The following is an 18,371-nucleotide window of genomic DNA, read 5'->3' on the forward strand; positions in this document are numbered from 1 at the left end:
CCTCCTCAGCCTCCATTCCCTCTCTGTCCAAATCTCTCCTCAGCCTCCCTGTCCAACTCTCTCCTCAGCCTCCCTGTCCAACTCTCTCCTCAGCCTCCCTGTCCAACTCTCTCCTCAGCCTCCCTGTCCAACTCCCTCCTCTCCCTGTCCAACTCCCTCCTCTCCCTGTCCAACTCTCTTCAGCCTCCCTCCCCTCCAACTCTCTCCTCAGCCTCCCTGTCCAACTCTCTCCTCAGCCTCCCTGTCCAACTCTCTCCTCAGCCTCCCTGTCCAACTCTCTCCTCAGCCTCCCTGTCCAACTCTCTCCTCAGCCTCCCTGTCCAACTCTCTCCTCAGCCTCCCTGTCCAACTCTCTCCTCAGCCTCCCTGTCCAACTCTCTCCTCAGCCTCCCTGTCCAACTCTCTCCTCAGCCTCCCTGTCCAACTCTCTCCTCAGCCTCCCTGTCCAACTCTCTCCTCAGCCTCCCTGTCCAACTCTCTCCTCAGCCTCCCTGTCCAACTCTCTCCTCAGCCTCCCTGTCCAACTCTCTCCTCAGCCTCCCTGTCCAACTCCCTCCTCAGCCTCCCTGTCCAACTCCCTCCCCTCCCTGTCCAACTCCCTCCTCTCCCTGTCCAACTCTCTTCAGCCTCCCTCCCCTCCAACTCTCTCCTCAGCCTCCCTCCACTCCCTGTCCAACTCTCTCCTCAGCCTCCCTGTCCAACTCCCTCCTCAGCCTCCCTGTCCAACTCCCTCCCCTCCCTGTCCAACTCCCTCCTCTCCCTGTCCAACTCTCTTCAGCCTCCCTCCCCTCCAACTCTCTCCTCAGCCTCCCTCCACTCCCTGTCCAACTCTCTCCTCAGCCTCCCTGTCCAACTCTCTCCTCAGCCTCCCTGTCCAACTCTCTCCTCAGCCTCCCTGTCCAACTCTCTCCTCAGCCTCCCTGTCCAACTCTCTCCTCAGCCTCCCTGTCCAACTCTCTCCTCAGCCTCCCTGTCCAACTCTCTCCTCAGCCTCCCTGTCCAACTCTCTCCTCAGCCTCCCTGTCCAACTCTCTCCTCAGCCTCCCTGTCCAACTCTCTCCTCAGCCTCCCTGTCCAACTCTCTCCTCAGCCTCCCTGTCCAACTCTCTCCTCAGCCTCCCTGTCCAACTCTCTCCTCAGCCTCCCTGTCCAACTCTCTCCTCAGCCTCCCTGTCCAACTCTCTCCTCAGCCTCCCTGTCCAACTCTCTCCTCAGCCTCCCTGTCCAACTCTCTCCTCAGCCTCCCTGTCCAACTCTCTCCTCAGCCTCCCTGTCCAACTCTCTCCTCAGCCTCCCTGTCCAACTCTCTCCTCAGCCTCCCTGTCCAACTCTCTCCTCAGCCTCCCTGTCCAACTCTCTCCTCAGCCTCCCTGTCCAACTCTCTCCTCAGCCTCCCTGTCCAACTCCCTCCTCTCCCTGTCCAACTCTCTTCAGCCTCCCTCCCCTCCAACTCTTCAGCCTCCCTCCCCTCCAACTCTCTCCTCAGCCTTCCTCCCATCCCTGTCCAACTCTCTCCTCAGCCCCCCTCCCCAACTCTCTCCTCAGCCCCCCTCCCATCCCTGTCCAACTCTCTCCTCAGCCCCCCTGTCCAACTCTCTCCTCAGCCTCCCTGTCCAACTCTCTCCTCAGCCTCCCTGTCCAACTCTCTCCTCAGCCTCCCTGTCCAACTCCCTCCTCTCCCTGTCCAACTCTCTTCAGCCTCCCTCCCCTCCAACTCTTCAGCCTCCCTCCCCTCCAACTCTCTCCTCAGCCTTCCTCCCATCCCTGTCCAACTCTCTCCTCAGCCCCCCTCCCCAACTCTCTCCTCAGCCCCCCTCCCAACTCTCTCCTCAGCCTCCCTCCCTGTCCAACTCTCTCCTCAGCCTCCCTCCCCGTCCAACTCTCTCCTCAGCCTCCCTCCCCTCCCTGTCCAACTCCATCCTCAGCATCCCTTTCCCTCCCTGTCAAACTGCCTCCTCAATCCTCCATTCCCTCCCTGTCCAACTCCCTTCTCAGCATCCATTCCCTCCCTGTCCAACTCTCTCCTCAGCATCCATTCCCTCCCTGTCCAACTCTCTCCTCAGCATCCCTTTCCCTCCCTGTCCAACTCCCTCCTCAGCCTGTCTGTCTCCAGAGTGTACGCGCAGCACGTGCGATCTTGTACATCTGCCTTGGTATATTCCCTGTACAAACTCCTTACCCGGTCAACCAGTGGAACTGGTATTAGACTGGATTCCAAGATGAACAGAGAGAGAATAAAAGGAGAGAGCTATACATTTCTCTAACGGCGTCACTACAGAGACCCTGGTTCGATTCCAGGCTGTGTCATTACCGGCCGTGATTGGGAGTCCCATAGGGCGGCGCACAATTGGCCTAGCGTCATTCGGGTAGGCCGTCATAGTAAATAAGAGTTAAATAAAGGTTAAATAAAAGGTAAAATATAATAGTTCAGATCGTTGTTAATGAGTTGGTGTCCATCGTTATAAGGAACTGGACAATATCCTGAACTTAGAGTTGAGGAGTAGAACGTTTTGACAAATAGGAAAGAAAGAAAGTGGAAACTATCAGTAGTCAGTAACATCAGTTCCTGTAGTGGTGTGCCCAACACAACACTTACATCAATGTAATAAATCAGGAAATGTGTTATCCATGACATCAGGCTGGCTCTGGCCCATGCTAAACCATTGGCCAATTACAGACATTGGTCGGGAGTCGGGACATTAGCAGCTTGGTCGGGAGACGGGATATTAGCAGCTAGGTCGGGACAATAGCAGCTAGGTCGGGAGTCGGAACAATAGCAGCTAGGTCGGGACGATAGCAGCTAGGTCGGAACGATAGCAGCTAGGTCGGGACGATAGCAGCTAGGTCGGGACGATAGCAGCTATATCGGGAGTCGGGACAATAGCAGCTAGGACGGGAGTCGGGACAATAGCAGCTAGGTCGGGAGTCGGGACATTAGCAGCTAGGTCGGGACAATAGCAGCTAGGTCGGGAGTCTGAACAATAGCAGCTAGGTCGGGACGATAGCAGCAGGTCGGGACGATAGCAGCTAGATCGGGACGATAGCAGCTAGATCGGGAGTCGGGACAATAGCAGCTAGGACGGGAGTCAGGACAATAGCATCTAGGTCGGGAGTCGGGTCAATAGCAGCTAGGTCGGGAGTCGGGACAATTACAGGCCATTAGCAGCTAGGTCGGGAATCAGGACAAAAGATTGGCTTCCTGCCAGACCCCCACTCCCTCTGGTTGATAGTCACCCAGCAGCGGCCCATCCCATATTAGACAGAGGACGGACAGACCACACACACACACACACACACACACACACACGGTTCAGTCAGCAGAAAGCCATTAAAAATAAAAATACAAATAATTGTTGTAGTGTTATTATAGCATCCATACTGATCAATCTAATTGTAAATGCAGATGTATTTTAGTCAGAACTTGTAACAATCTGTATTTGCACGAGTCAATCATCAACTATCAGCATCGATGCTCCAGTGTGGCTGTGGTTACCTGAGGCAGCTATAGAGCTGGACAAACACTCAGGGTTCTGATGGAAACAACTCCAGTGTGGCTGTGGTTACCTGATGCAGCTATAGAGCTGGACAAACACTCAGGGTTCTGATGGAAACATCTCCAGTGTGGCTGTGGTTACCTGAGGCAGCTATAGAGCTGGACAAACACTCAGGGTTCTGATGGAAACCTCTCCAGTACCCTCCAGTGTGGCTGTGGTTACCTGAGGCAGCTATAGAGCTGGACAAACATTCAGGGTTCTGATGGAAACATCTCCACTACCCTGTGGAGTACCTGAGGCAGCGTGAGAGGCTGCTGGGTGCTGTGAGTATGAAGAAACCACGACGGAGCTTTGTTTAGCCTGGAGCTGATGAATATGCATGTGGTGGGAGGGGCAGCAGACAGACCCAGCTGTATGGGGATCAATGGAAACCTGCAGGAGAAGTCAAACTGAATACAGAACACAAAACGTGCACACACTAGGGCTGTGCCCGACAAAAACAACAACAAAAAATTACTGGTCGACAAGCTTGGCACACCTGTATTTGGGGAGATTCTCCCATTCTTCTCTTCAGATCCTCTCAAGCTCTGTTAGGTTGGATGGGGAGCGTCGCTGCACAGCTATTTTCAGGTCTCTCCAGAGATGTTCGATCTGGTTCAAGTCCGGGCTCTGGCTGGGCCACTCAAGCACATTCAGAGACTTATCCTGAAGCCACTCCTGCGTTGTCTTGGCTATGTGCTTAGGGTCGTTGTCCTGTTGGAAGGTGAACCTTCACCCCAGTCTGGAGCAGGTTGTTAAATCAAGGTGACGCTTGGCATTCAGGCCAAAGAGTTCATTCTTGGTTTCATCAGACCACCATGCTTCACCGTAGGAATGGTACCAGGTTTCCTCCAGATGTGACGCTTGGCATTGAACTCTTTGGCCTGAATCTTTGTTTTCATCAGACCAGAGAATCTTGTTTCTCATGGGGCAGCAGGGTAGCATAGTGGTTAGAGCGTTGGACTAGTAACCGGAAGGTTGCAAGTTCAAACCCCCGAGCTGACGAGGTACAAATCTGTCGTTCTGCCCCTGAACATTGAAAATAAGAATGTGTTCTTAACTGACTTGCCTAGTAAAATAAATAGAAAAAATAAAAATGGTTTGAGAGTCCTTTAGATGCCTTTTGGCAAACACCAAGCAGGCTGTCATGTGCCTTATACTGAGGAGTGGCTTCTATCTGGCCTGATCATCCTTGAGTAGTTTCTACTACTTGATTCAACCTGTAGTAAGTGCAATTGATTGGACATGGGAGGTGACCAAGATCCCAATGGTCACTCTGACAGAGCTCCATAAAGGCCTGATTGGTGGAGTGCTGCAGAGATGGTTCTCCTTCTGGAAGGTTCTCCCATCTCCACAGAGGAACTCTGGAGCTCTGTCAGAGTGACCATTGGGTTCTTGGTCACCTCCCATGTCCAATCAATTGAATTTACTACGGGTTGAATCAAATCAAGTTGTAGAAACATCTCAAGGATAATCAATGGAAACAGGATGCACCGGAGCTCAATTTAGAGTCTCATAGCAAAGGGTCTGAATACTTTTTTTTGTAAATAAAGTATGTTATTGTTTACTACACTTGCAAAAATAAATCTAAAGACATGTTTTTGCTTTGTTATTATTGTGTGTAGATTGATGAGGGAAAAAAAGTATTTAATCCATTTTTTAATTAGGCTGTACCCTAACAAAATGTGTTAAAGGTCAAGGGGTTTGAACACTTCTCAAATGCACTGCATTTCCCTAGAACATCTAAAAAAATGTCAAGCAGACAACCAAAGAAAATTAACAACAAATGGTTTGATGAAGAACGAAATTGAGAAACCAAAAACAGAGACCCAGAAATCCTGAGCCTTCACTATGGTGAAATCACTAAAACAATACAGACATACATCTGAAAAGGGAGGACGACCTCTTCACATAATCAACACACCAGGGAAAAAGAAGGAGCATTCATATGAGGGATACATTCACACAGCTGGAGATGGAGCTGGTAGAGCTCCTACAGCATTTCAACACCAGACAGCACAGACCCCAACACAACACCTCAACTACAGACAGAGACAGACAGCACAGACCCCAACACAACACCTCCTCAACTACAGACAGAGACAGACAGCCAGACCACAACACAACACCTCCTCAACTACAGACAGAGACAGACAGCCAGACCACAACACAACACCCCCTCAACTACAGACAGAGACAGCACAGACCCCAACACAACACCTCAACTACAGACAGAGACAGACAGCCAGACCACAACACAACACCCCCTCAACTACAGACAGAGAGATAAACAGCACGGACCCCAACACAACACCTCCTCAACGACAGACAGATGTGTGTCTATGTATGAGACAGAGTGACAGAGACACAGAGACAGACAGAGACAGACAGCACAGACCCCAACACAACACCTCCTCAACTACAGACAGAGACAGCACAGACCCCAACACAACACCTCCTCAACTACAGACAGAGACAGCACAGACCCCAACACAACACCTCCTCAACTACAGACAGAGACAGCACAGACCCCAACACAACACCTCCTCAACTACAGACAGAGACAGACAGCCAGACCACAACACAACACCTCCTCAACTACAGACAGAGACAGACAGCCAGACCACAACACAACACCTCCTCAACTACAGACAGAGACAGACAGCCAGACCCCAACACAACACCCCCTCAACTACAGACAGAGACAGACAGCCAGACCACAACACAACACCCCCTCAACTACAGACAGAGACAGACAGCCAGACCACAACACAACACCTCCTCAACTACAGACAGAGACAGCACAGACCCCAACACCTCCTCAACTACAGACAGAGACAGACAGCCAGACCACAACACAACACCCCCTCAACTACAGACAGAGAGATAAACAGCACGGACCCCAACACAACACCCCCTCAACGACAGACAGATGTGTGTATATGTATGAGACAGAGTGACAGAGACACAGAGACAGACAGAGACAGACAGAGACAGACAGAGGTGTCTGTACTCTGGTGAAAAAAACAGCAACACGAGGGGGTGAAGAAAAAAGCCCAGCTGAAAGAGGATGGGCAAAAGCTGAGATGCGACAAAGAAGAACTCATGAGACCTGGCCATCCCCCAAGATAAGCCAACAGAACAGCCCTCTGCAGACCCAGACTACAGGCAGGACAGACAAGATAGCAACCACCAACCCATCAGACCGCCCCCACCCCCGATAACCCCCACTGAGGACACACACAAGCCACAGATTGTACTCCTTACAAAACACCCAGTGCTCCTTATAGACTGAAATGGGGAAATACGTGACTGAGAAAACAAAGTGGCAAAACTATTGTGCCCAAACACTAGGCGTGCCCTGGAGCTGCTGTCAGAGGACCGACTAGGAAAGCCACAGCACCCAAGGGAGTGATGATTTGTTAAAAAAGTTTGAAATATCCAATAAATGTCGTTCCACTTCATGATTGTGTCCCACTTGTTGTTGATTCTTCACAAAAAAATACAGTTTTATATCTTTATGTTTGAAGCCTGAAATGTGGCAAAAGGTCGCAAAGTTCAAGGGGGCCGAATACTTTCGCAAGGCACTGTACCTGGCTCAATTACCTTCTCAATCTCTTCATTCAAAGACTCAATCATGGACACTCTTACTGACAGTTGTGGCTGTTTAGTGTGATGTATTGTTGTCTCTACCTTCTTGCCCTTTGTGCTGTCGTCTGGGCCCAATAATGTTTTTAACCATGTTTTGTGCTGCTACCATGTTGTGTTGCTACCATGCTGTGTAGGCAAGGCAGCAACACATGACATGTTGTCGTCTTAGGTCTCTCTTTATTTAGTGTTGTGTCGTAACTCTTGTTGTGAAATATTCCAAAAATATACTCACTCAATACTCTAAGTCTCTCTGGATGAGAGGAGAGAGAGTTCTCTCTGGATGAGAGTAGAGAGAGTTCTCTCTGGATGAGAGTAGAGAGAGTTCTCTCTGGATGAGAGTAGAGAGAGTTCTCTCTGGATGAGAGGAGAGAGCGTTCTCTCTGGATGAGAGGAGAGAGCGTTCTCTCTGGATGAGAGTAGAGAGAGCGTTCTCTCTGGATGAGAGGAGAGAGAGTTCTCACTGGATGAGAGGAGAGAGTGTTCTCACTGGATGAGAGGAGAGAGTGTTCTCTCTGGATGAGAGGAGAGAGAGTTCTCTCTGGATGAGAGGAGAGAGAGTTCTCTCTGGATGAGAGGAGAGAGAGTTCTCTCTGGATGAGAGGAGAGAGAGTTCTCTCTGGATGAGAGGAGAGAGAGTTCTCTCTGGATGAGAGGAGAGAGAGTTCTCTCTGGATGAGAGGAGAGAGAGTTCTCTCTGGATGAGAGGAGAGAGAGTTCTCTCTGGATGAGAGGAGAGAGAGTTCTCTCTGGATGAGAGGAGAGAGAGTTCTCTCTGGATGAGAGGAGAGAGAGTTCTCTCTGGATGAGAGGAGAGAGTGTTCTCTCTGGATGAGAGGAGAGAGTGTTCTCTCTGGATGAGAGGAGAGAGTGTTCTCTCTGGATGAGAGGAGAGAGTGTTCTCTCTGGATGAGAGGAGAGAGTGTTCTCTCTGGATGAGAGGAGAGAGTGTTCTCTCTGGATGAGAGGAGAGAGTGTTCTCTCTGGATGAGAGGAGAGAGTGTTCTCTCTGGATGAGAGGAGAGAGTGTTCTCTCTGGATGAGAGGAGAGAGTGTTCTCACTGGATGAGAGGAGAGAGTGTTCTCACTGGATGAGAGGAGAGAGAGTTCTCTCTGGATGAGAGTAGAGAGAGTTCTCTCTGGATGAGAGTAGAGAGAGTTCTCTCTGGATGAGAGTAGAGAGAGTTCTCTCTGGATGAGAGTAGAGAGAGTTCTCTCTGGATGAGAGTAGAGAGAGTTCTCTCTGGATGAGAGTAGAGAGAGTTCTCTCTGGATGAGAGTAGAGAGAGTTCTCTCTGGATGAGAGTAGAGAGAGTTCTCTCTGGATGAGAGTAGAGAGAGTTCTCTCTGGATGAGAGTAGAGAGAGTTCTCTCTGGATGAGAGTAGAGAGAGTTCTCTCTGGATGAGAGTAGAGAGAGTTCTCTCTGGATGAGAGTGTCTGTTAAATGAACATAACGTCAAATGAAGCAACAATAACATGGGAAATGATATCCCCTAACCCCTGGGCCTGTATTATGTACTCCCTCCTGTAGGTGGAGCCAGTCCCATGACTGAAACATTCCTGTGATTCCTGCTCAGGATTCCTGAGAGAGACACACACACACACAAAGACAACCCCTAGTGACCTCAGAACATTCTTGGAGGATATGATGACAACATGTAAGAATGAAGATTAGATGGGGGAAGATGGGTAGGAATGTGGGAGGGATGGATGGGCAGGGGGAGACGGGTAGGAGTGTGGGAGGGATGGATGGGCAGGAATGTGGGAGGGATGGATGGGCAGGGGGAGATGGGTAGGAGTGTGGGAGGGATGGATGGGCAGGGGGAGATGGGTAGGAGTGTGGGAGGGATGGATGGATGGGCAGGGGGGAGATGGGTAGGAGTGTGGGAGGGATGGATGGGCAGGGGGGAGATGGGTAGGAGGAGCCAGTCCCATGACTGAAACTAACACATTACAGGTTATAGACCTACAGAGCTGGCAGGGCCTTCGTCCAGCCTTGACCTCTAACCCCTGAACCCCAGAGATCAGTTCCAACTGTGACATATGGTGTTTAGCTCTGTCACACCACACTGCCCTCTGGTTAGAACTCCCTCTGTAACTCCCCCTAAGAGACATCCTTAAGCCCAACCATAACCTGCTTAATCGTCTACAACCAACACAACCAGACATCCTGATATCTCCTAGGAAAACAGGAAGAGGAAGACCCACCAAGAGGAAGACCCAGACAACCACACATGAAGCTGATGCCCCTTGCAAATAGATCAACTCTTCTCTAGTCACTGATTAACATGGTGGAGTCTGATCACTGCCTTCATGCCGTCTCCATGGCAACATGCGGAGTGGTGTATGGTTGGGTGGGGTTGGATAGCAGCCAGCCAGGAAGTTGGCCTACGGTATTGGAGCTGATCTGCATTAGACTTGGTCCCTTTGTGACAGTACAGTTACTTGGTCTGCCCTAGGAGAAACTAGAGTAGAAACCACACTAGACTAGAGTAGAAGCCACACTAGGCTAGAGTAGAAGCCACACTAGGCTAGAGTAGAAGCCACACTAGGCTAGAATAGAAGCCACACTAGAGTAGAAGCCACACTAGGCTAGAGTAGAGTAGAAGCCACACTAGGCTAGAGTAGAAGCCACACTAGGCTAGAGTAGAAGCCACACTAGGCTAGAGTAGAAGCCACACTAGGCTAGAGTAGAAGCCACACTAGGCTAGAGTAGAGTATAAGCCACACTAGGCTAGAGTAGAGTATAAGCCACACTAGGCTAGAGTAGAATAGAAGCCACACTAGGCTAGAGTAGAATAGAAGCCACACTAGGCTAGAGTAGAATAGAAGCCACACTAGGCTAGAATAGAAGCCACACTAGGCTAGAATAGAAACCACACTAGGCTAGAATAGAAGCCACACTAGGCTAGATTACAGTAGAAACAGTAGAAACCACACTAGGCTAGAATAGAAACCACACTAGAGTAGAAACCACACTAGGCTAGAGTAGAAGCCACACTAGGCTAGAGTAGAGTAGAAGCCACACTAGGCTAGAATAGAGTAGAAGCCACACTAGGCTAGAATAGAGTAGAAGCCACACTAGGCTAGATTACAGTAGAAACCACACTAGGCTAGAATAGACACCACACTAGAGTAGAAGCCACACTAGGCTAGATTACAGTAGAAACCACACTGGGCTAGAATAGAAACCACACTAGAGTAGAAGCCACACTAGGCTAGAGTAGAAGCCACACTAGGCTAGAGTAGAAGCCACACTAGGCTAGAGTAGAAGCCACACTAGGCTAGAGTAGAAGCCACACTAGGCTAGAGTAGAAGCCACACTAGGCTAGAGTAGAAGCCACACTAGGCTAGAGTAGAAGCCACACTAGGCTAGAGTAGAAGCCACACGAGATTACAGTAGAAACCACACTAGGCTAGAGTAGAAACCACACTAGGCTAGAGTAGAAACCACACGAGATTACAGTAGAAACCATACTAGGCTAGAGTAGAAACCACACTAGGCTAGAGTAGAAACCACACAAGATTACAGTAGAAGCCACACGAGATTACAGTAGAAGCTACACGAGGCTAGATTAGAAGCCAGACTAGGCTAGATTACAGTAGAAACCACACTAGGCCCCTCTGGGAAATACAGTACAGTCTCACAACTCGTAATTTCTGGAGCAGATTAGAGGGACAGGAGAATTATGCAGCATGCATGGCAACATTAAATCATTGTAGATTCTGCAAATCTCATTACTGTGGTATTCACAGCACATCTAATAACAGTAGTCAGCTGCTGATGCTAGTGAAAAGTATGCTATTTCAGTACACACATAGCTGATGCTAGTGAAAACCATGCTATTTCAGTACACATAGCTGGAGGGCAGGTAGTTTTCCCCCGGTGATGCGTTGGGCCGCACCACCCTCTGGAGAGCTCTGCGGTTGCGAGCGGTGCAGTTGCCATACCAGGCGGTGATACATCCTGACAGGATGCTCTCAATGGTGCATTTGTAAAAGTTTGTGAGGGTCTTAGGAGGCTTTAGAAATTAGGCCCCTGAGGTTGAAGAGGTGCCATTGCGCCTTCACAACACCATTTCAGATTGTCCGTGATGTGTACACTGAGGAACTTTAAGCTTTTCAACTTCTCCACTGCGGCCCGTCAATCTGAATTGCTCCCTCTGCTGTTCCCTGAAGTCCACGAGCAGCTCCTTCGTTATGTTGAAGTTGAGGGAGAGGTTATTTTCATGCCACCACTCCGCCAGGGCCCTCACCTCCTCCCTGTAGGCTGTCTTGTTGTATTGTATTGTTGTAATCAGGCCTACTACTGTTGTGCCATCTGCTCGTTGTGCCAACGTTATGATTGAGTTGGAGGCGTGCATGGCCACGCAGTCATGGGTGAACAGGGCGTACAGGAGGGGGCTGAGCACACACCCTTGTGAGGCCTCTGTGTTGAGGATCAGCGAAGGGGAGGTGTTGTTTCCTACCTTCACCACCTGGGGCCTCCTGTCAGGAAGTCCAGGACCCAGTTGCACAGGGCAGGGTTCTGACCCTGAATGAGAGCCCACGGTTCGTGGGACCATGTCGGTGGCACGGTGTTATCCTCAAAACGGGCGAAGGTGTTTAGCCGTTAATCTTCACTTCATTTTCACGGAATGTATCCACTATCATTTCTTATAATTTACTTTTTAATTAACTTTTTAACAACAGATTTGCAGTTACTTACCAATTCCAGCTTCAAATTTCATTTAGACTCATCTGGCCTGGGCTCTTTCGGTAATTCTGACCCAATTTTCGGGGTCGCAAGAGGCAACGCCAGTGGAACAGAGGCAGGAGAGGAGGAGTCCTGGAGAGATTAAGGTGAAGGGAAAACCGGCCACCTCTTCCCTCCACTCACTTGATAATAAGACGGATGGCCTCTGATGGTGTGGGGGCGGTGCTTCGGCAAAGTGGGTGGGGTTATATCCTGCCTGTTTGGCCTTGTCCGGGGGTATCGTCGAATGGGGCCACAGTGTCTCCTGACCCCTCCCGTCTCAGCCGCCAGTATTTAAACTGCAGTAGTTTATGTGTCAGGGGGCTAGGGTCAGGCTGTTATATCTGGAGTATTTGTCCTGTCTTATCTGGTGTCCTGTGGGAATTTAAGTGTGCTCTCTCTAACTCTCTCTCAGGGGACCTGAGCCCTAGGACCATGCCTCAGGGCTACCTGGCATGAAGACTCCTTGCTGTCCCCAGTCCACCTGGCCGTGCTGCTGCTCCAGTTCCTACTGTTGTGCCTGTGGCTATGGAATCCTGACCTGTTCACCGGACGTGCTACCTGTCCCAGACCTGCTGTTTTCAACTCTCTAGAGACAGCAGGAGAGGTAGAGATACTCTGAATGACTGGCTATGAAAAGCCAACTGACATTTACTCCTGAGGTGCTGACTTGCTGCACCCTCGACAACCACTGTGATTATTATTAATTTGACCCTGCTGGTCATTTATGAACATTTGAACATCTTGGCCATGTTCTGTTATAATCTCCACCCAGCACAGCCAGAAGAGGACTGGCCACCCCTCATAGCCTGGTTCCTCTCTAGGTTTCTTCCTAGGTTCTGGCCTTTCTAGGGAGTTTTTCCTAGCCACCGTGCTTCTAAACTTGCTTGCTGTTTGGGGTTTTAGGCTGGGTTTCTGTACTGCACTTTGAGATATCAGCTGATGTAAGAAGGGCTTTATAAATACATTTGATCGTGGAATTGCTACCAACAGGACTTTCGTAACTGCAATATTCTCTGCTTTTCTGAAACGTGGCCAGACAAGATGGCTATCCAACTCGATGGATTCTCCATTCACCAAGCGGACAGGACAGTTGAGTCGGGGAAATGGAAAGGAGAGTTTTTGCCTCTTCAACAACTGGTGTGCTTATTTGAGCGCAGTGGAGTCTCGACCCACTGTTCACCCATCTTGGAATACCTGATGGCCAAATGTTGACCCGTCTATCTTCCCGAGGGAGTTTTCAGCTAGTATCGTGACTGTTGTATACATTCCACCTCAGGACAAGAAATAGAACAAGCTGACACTTAAACTGCATGAGGCTATAAACAAGCAGGAAAACATATCTGGAGGCTGCGTTGCCACCGGCGAATTTAACTCTGCGTTATTAAGACACGTGATGCCCAACCTCCAACACTTCGCATTCGCCACTAGGGGGGCGATAGTCCTAGACCATCGTTAATCTACCCACAAGCAAGCATACAAGACCCTCCCTTGTCCGCCATTCAGGAAATCAGAGCACGACTCCATACTCCTGCTTCCTGTTTACAAGCAGAAGCTCAAACAGAAAGTACCCGTGACTCGCTCCATTGAGTTAAGCTGTGACCATGTAAAGAAACTCAGTACATCAGCAGAGTACTAGAACACACATGCTGTTCATATTTACATCCACCCTCAGAACAGCACAGGCCTCCAGAAATAGCATGAAGCCTGGGGTATGGGTGAGGTGGACAGCTGGGGTACAGACCCTAGGAATGGGGACGGGATGGGGCAGGGGGTCATGGTCCTCTGGGCCAGCTCTGAAGGCCTGGGGATATGGAGCTGCAGTGCATGATTAGCTAAACATACCAAGAGCAGTCCAAGTTCAAAAGCTAAACGTATTTACAGTAAAAGGGCATCTTTCAAGAACAAACAGCAGCTGAACCCAAAGACTTCACCCCACAGCCGACTGCCTTCCTCACTCAACAGGATATCCTTCAGACACAAAGGTCTCCCTCCAGGCCAACAGATAAGTTCAGCATGGCTTGAGTAGAGTCCATTCCTACTATTCTCATCACACAAACTGCTAATCACCGTACTGCTAATCACCGTACTGCTAATCACCGTACTGCTAATCATTACCTTCTGAAAAACGGTGCATAGATTAGCATACATTACAAGCTGGTCAGTGAAGGTCTGATGCTGGCCAGTGCTGATGCTGGTCAGTGTTGGTCTGATGCTGGTCTGATGTTGGTCAGTGTTGGTCAGTGTTGGTCTGATGCTGGTCAGTGCCGGTCAGATGCTGGTCAGTGCCGGTCAGATGCTGGTCTGATGCTGGTCAGGTGTTGGTCTGATGCTGGTCAGGTGTTGGTCAGTGCCAGTCTGATGCTGGCCAGTGCCAGTCTGATGCTGGCCAGTGCCGGTCTGATGCTGGCCAGTGCCGGTCTGATGCTGGCCAGTGCCGGTCTGATGCTGGCCAGTGCCGGTCTGATGCTGGTCAGTGCCGGTCTGATGCTGGTCAGTGCCGGTCTGATGCTGGTCAGTGTCGGTCTGATGCTGGTCAGTGTCGGTCTGATGCTGGTCAGTGTCGGTCTGATGCTGGCCAGTGTCGGTCAGATGTTGGCCAGTGTCGGTCAGATGCTGGTCAGATGCTGGTCAGTGTTGGTCAGATGCTGGTCAGATGCTGGTCAGTGCTGGTCAGTGCTGGTCAGTGCTGGTCAATGTTGGTATGATGCTGGTCAATGTTGGTATGATGCTGGTCAATGTTGGTATGATGCTGGTCAATGTTGGTATGATGCTGGTCTGACCAGCATGGTCTAACTGGTTATGCTGGCATGGTGATCAGCATTCGCTGTGTTTTTGCTAGTGACCAGCTGTCGCTGTGTTATGGACACTGATGACAAGCATACATCCTATTGGAATCCAGCCGGAGTCGATTCCCACAATCTGCATTCAGAATGACTGGGCTACAAAGATGAATGAACGAGACTACCTAAACCATCTAAACTGGAACAAAGATCTCAGTAACAGTTGCAATAAGTCCAACTGACAGATTGGATTAGTTTAGAAAAATGTTTGTTACTTATCTTTGTGTAGCATAAGATAAATGTATTGATGAATTAAATAAACACTGGTATACCGCACACCCCCGCAGCCCCCCCTGGAGACCAGGCTAGGGTATCCAGACGTTCATATCATCACACAGTCCTTCTCTCATACCGAGATTTACAGTATTAATGGTTTAGTAAACAAGGGGATGCCATAAAACAAAATATTCTAACAACCTTAACACAAGTAATAGAGAATATCCATGGAGGCTGCTAGCTAAATATTCTAACAACCTTAACACAAGTAATAGAGAATATCCATGGAGGCTGCTAGCTAAATATTCTAACAACCTTAACACAAGTAATAGAGAATATCCATGGAGGCCGCTAGCTAAATATTCTAACAACCTTAACACAAGTAATAGAGAATATCCATGGAGGCCGCTAGCTAAATATTCTAACAACCTTAACACAAGTAATAGAGAATATCCATGGAGGCTGCTAGCTAAATATTCTAACAACCTTAAAACAAGTAATAGAGAATATCCATGGAGGCTGCTAGCTAAATATTCTAACAACCTTAACACAAGTAATAGAGAATATCCATGGAGGCTGCTAGCTAAATATTCTAACAACCTTAACACAAGTAATAGAGAATATCCATGGAGGCTGCTAGCTAAATATTCTAACAACCTTAACACAAGTAATAGAGAATATCCATGGAGGCTGCTAGCTAAATATTCTAACAACCTTAACACAAGTAATAGAGAATATCCATGGAGGCTGCTAGCTAAATATTCTAACACAAACAAAAATAAACTAATTGCAAAGACAGGTAATCCAGCTCTTAAAGTTATACATATATAGGTAGGCGCTACCAAATTGCATTTTTGGTGAGTTTGCACATTCAAATCTAATGTATTTATAAAGCCCTTCTTACATCAGCTGATGTCTCAAAGTGCTGTATAGAAACCCGGCCTCAAACCCCAAACAGCAAAGCAATGCAGGTGTAGAAGCACGTTTACAAGCCAATGTGAACTAAATACATTGTGCAAATGAATAAAGATTTGACGCATGCTTGTCTGAAGGAAGAACAGTTCTGGCTCTGAAGCAGCATATCTACATGCTGTGTGTCTGGAGTCGATAGGACAACGGGCCTGCCTGCTCTGAATCATAAGGGTGCGGGGGGCTGCCATAATCGACATCCACAACATTCCCCGGCGCCCGGGGAACAGTTAACAGTTAGCTCAGGGGCAGAACTATAGATTTTTTTTACCTTGTCAGCTCAGGGATTCTGCCCAACGCTCTAACCACTAGGCTACCTGCCACCGAAGATAGTGGCCACTATACAGAAGTCAAAGCTCTCTGGATGAGTTCTCTCAAAACACAAAACTAACCCAATGTGATGCCCAGACACTTTATTAATTCAGCCACTTACTTAGATTAACTAGAAAGGTAAATTTAGGGGGTGGCGTTAACACAGAATTCTACTTTTGTCACAAAGAAAAAAAAAGAATAAAACAAGAAATATTGTGCTGAATTTTGTAAATGCATATAGATGTAAAACGCTTCTTATTGTACTTTCTGCTTGGCCTCAGACTAATGTGTCACAACTTGTAGACTTGTTTCCAAGCTCATGTGCGATTAGTTTCTTACTTTGCTACCTGCCAACTTTACGTTTTTTTTTTACTCTTTAATGACCGTTTTATATTTTTATTTTGCCCCCCCCCTGCTCAACTTTTTCACTCCGGATGCTTTATCTGGACGTGGTTCGTCAGGACCTCCAACAGCCGAAGCTAAGTAGTAACATTAACATGATGCCTTCTAATTGCAGTCGCTGTACTCATAATATACAGGGGAACGATTGCCTTACGGCGAGGATAGCTGTGCTACAAGCCCAGCTTCAGACGCAATCGTTAGGCAAGGTAATTTCAGTGTAGGAAAGGATGAAACAGCGTCTGTGTCACCAGAGCAATACAGAAATGGAATAAATTAAATGAGCAAACTAGAAAACTTTCAATATATACATTTAAACATTATTTTAAAACAATTTAAATATAGTATATAGAAATGCTGTGGGATTATAGTAGATGAAGAATCAATATTTTTTTAGATTGAGTATTTATTGGGTCATTATGCTAGTATTATGTATGTTTGTAATCGTGTGTTATATGTGAAAGTGTGTTTATATTATAAATTGTATTTTAATGTTTAAGGACTCTTGGAAGATTAGTCCAAATGGGGACTAAAAGAGATCCTAATCAAATCAAAATCAACCAGTAAGTACAGATAGTAACGTGTAAATCCTCTCGCACAGTCCCTGCAGCCGGACAACTTTCTCATGGCTTCTGGAGGGAAATGCTGTAGGAACGCTCAACCGGGGTCACTCATTCAGCCGACAGAAACTTCCAACCGGTTTTCCCCAGCAGTAAGCAGTGTGTCGGAGTCAGATGCCGAGCCTTCTTGTCTCTACTCCTCCCGTTACGGGGTCTGAGACGCCGAAGCCTCCCACCATTAGCTCTGACAAATTGAAAACCCTAGTCATTGGCGACTCCATTACCCGCAGTATTAGACTTAAAACGAATCATCCAGCGATCATACACTGTTCACCAAGGGGCAGGGCTGCTGACGTTAAGGCTAATCTGAAGATGGTGCTGGCTAAAGCTAAAACTGGCGAGTGTAGCGAGTATAGGGATATTGTTATCCACGTCGGCACCAACGATGTTAGGATGAAACAGTCAGAGATCACCAAGCGCAACATAGCTTCAGCGTGTAAATCAGCTAGAAATATGTGTCGGCATTGCGTAATTGTCTCTGGCCCCTTCCCAGTTAGGGGGAGTGATGAGCTCTACAGCAGAGTCTCACAACTCAATCACTGGTTGAAAACTGTTTTCTGCCCCTCCCAAAAGATGTAATTTGTAGATAATTGGCCTTCCTTCTGGGACTCACCCACAAACAGGACCAAGCCTGACCTGCTGAGGAGTGACGGACTCCATCCTAGCTGGAGGGGTGCTCTCATCTTATCTACCAACATAGACAGGGCTCTAACTCCCCTAGCTCCACAATGAGATTGCAGGCCAGGCAGCAGGCTCCCTGTCAGCCAGCCTGCCAGCTTAGTGGAGTCTGCCACTAGCACAATCAGTGTAGTCAGCTCAGCTATCCCCATTGAGACCGTGTCTGTGCCTCGACCTAGGTTGGGCAAAACTAAACATGGCGGTGTTCGCCTTAGCAATCTCACTAGAGTAAAGACCTCCTCCATTCCTGCCATTATTGAAAGAGATCGTGATACCTCACATCTCAAAATAGGGCTACTTAATGTTAGATCCCTCACTTCCATGGTAGTTATAGTCAATGAACTAATCACTGATCATAATCTTGATGTGATTGGCCTGACTGAAACATGGCTTAAGCCTGATGAATTGACTGTGTT

The 18,371-nt window shown here is 48.4% G+C and overlaps 1 protein-coding gene and 1 long non-coding RNA gene across 5 annotated transcripts in view; one reads left to right on the forward strand and one right to left on the reverse strand.

The window, feature by feature from the left end:
• LOC110502201 (unconventional myosin-X) overlaps positions 1-18,371 on the reverse strand; it is a 270,516-nt gene that overhangs the window by 232,349 nt on the left and 19,796 nt on the right. The gene's annotated exons all lie outside the window — the stretch shown is intronic.
• Positions 8,715-15,037, forward strand: LOC149972918 (uncharacterized). The gene is made up of 2 exons (XR_016490708.1): positions 8,715-8,841; positions 12,334-15,037. It is a non-coding gene; the product is annotated as an uncharacterized LOC149972918 (long non-coding RNA).

This window comes from Oncorhynchus mykiss, chromosome 22 (genome assembly GCF_057628025.1).
Source record: "Oncorhynchus mykiss isolate SJ-2025 chromosome 22, ASM5762802v1, whole genome shotgun sequence".
In the NCBI taxonomy this organism is placed as follows: domain Eukaryota; kingdom Metazoa; phylum Chordata; class Actinopteri; order Salmoniformes; family Salmonidae; genus Oncorhynchus; species Oncorhynchus mykiss.